Source organism: Mastomys coucha, unplaced genomic scaffold (genome assembly GCF_008632895.1).
Source record: "Mastomys coucha isolate ucsf_1 unplaced genomic scaffold, UCSF_Mcou_1 pScaffold18, whole genome shotgun sequence".
Lineage (NCBI taxonomy): Eukaryota > Metazoa > Chordata > Mammalia > Rodentia > Muridae > Mastomys > Mastomys coucha.
Window position 1 is genome coordinate 56,206,211 of NW_022196900.1, and position 1,316 is coordinate 56,207,526.

At 39.6% G+C, this 1,316-nt stretch overlaps 1 long non-coding RNA gene across 1 annotated transcript in view; it reads left to right on the top strand.

Moving 5' to 3' along the window:
- Nucleotides 1–471: 471 nt before the first annotated feature.
- Nucleotides 472–1,316, top strand: part of LOC116095449 — a 22,322-nt gene continuing 21,477 nt past the window's right edge. Inside the window, exons 1-2 of the long non-coding RNA XR_004120598.1 lie at nt 472–575; nt 701–794. This is a non-coding gene — a long non-coding RNA (uncharacterized LOC116095449). The remainder of the gene's footprint in view (nt 576–700; nt 795–1,316) is intronic.

Here is a 1,316-nt window from a genome sequence, read left to right on the forward strand (position 1 = left end):
TGTTCCCCCCCGCTACACACACACTGGAGAGGTATAAAACCATTACATTTAAGGATCATAATGGCTAGCATATGCTATTTCTTAGAAATGACACGACCATCTGGATTAAGGTCTACTGATGGTTTCATATATTACTCGACTTTTGTTTGGGTAGAGAGAAGCCAATTTGTTCTGACTTTAACCACCCTGTTGTGCTAATGAAAAATAATAAAAGGTTGCACTTATGTTTGACCTTCTTGCTAGAGATCACATATGACTTTATTAATAAATGATGTAATTATTATAGTAGCAGGGAATGCAGAAGACAAGCCAGCCAGCATTAAGAATGTGAGTTGTAGCCCTCTAGCCATCTTCTAGGATTGTTCATCTCTAGCCAAGTAGATCATAAGGTTATTTTGGTTACTCTGCAGAAGCACTGTGTCATAGTGAAAAGCCCACCTGCCTTGTATTCAGATCTTGATTCTAGTTTCCAGAGGATGCTGCAGAATCTCTCAGGGGAGCAGTGACTTCAACAACAAAATGAGTATAAAATTCTACTTGTGATACATTTACTAAAAACCTTAAGGAACAGGAATGTAAATTCTCTAGGAATTTTTTTCATGAGAACATTTATTACATTTTTTATGCAGTAACAGACTAAAGGTTACTAAAAATTTTCTTTTTCTGTTGTCTTTATATCATTTGATTTATACATAAATAGAGAAGCAAAAGAACAGACTGGAAACAAGAATTGTATGAGATATAGAAGAGAGAAAAATTGCATGCGTCTCTTCCTAGAATACCTTCTGAGGCTGGTAAGTTCATTAACCATTGAATATATACTTCTTTGTGTGATTTCATAGTTATTGATATGCCCATAGTAAGGTAACTTAGTGGCTGTGTATCTCTGTGAAAAAAAAAACCAGTTTAATTGCTATGATCTTTTAATTATCTGAGTTGGGGACAGTACGTGTTGTGACAATGAATGTAGAAGAATGGTAGAAAGGGGCCTCTCACCTGCCTGCTTCTTCCAGACCCATTGCTACTGCCTCACAAGCAGCAAACCCTCTGGGCCAATCCATCTGACTGGCTGTGCAGGGGATAGGGCAGCCTGGATAATTGATGGGCTCAATCTGACCAGGCACAGGTGGCAGGGAGACGGCATACAGCAGCTTCTCGGGTTTGCCAGTGCCATCTGTTGCCATAAGAACATCTGTCATCAAGGTCACCCTGTCACCATCAGTTAAACTTACAGGTTTGGTGAGTAGGATAATGTCACCCAAGAAGAAATGGTATGGATACTGGGGCTAGGGGGAGAGAGAGAGAGAGAGAGAGAG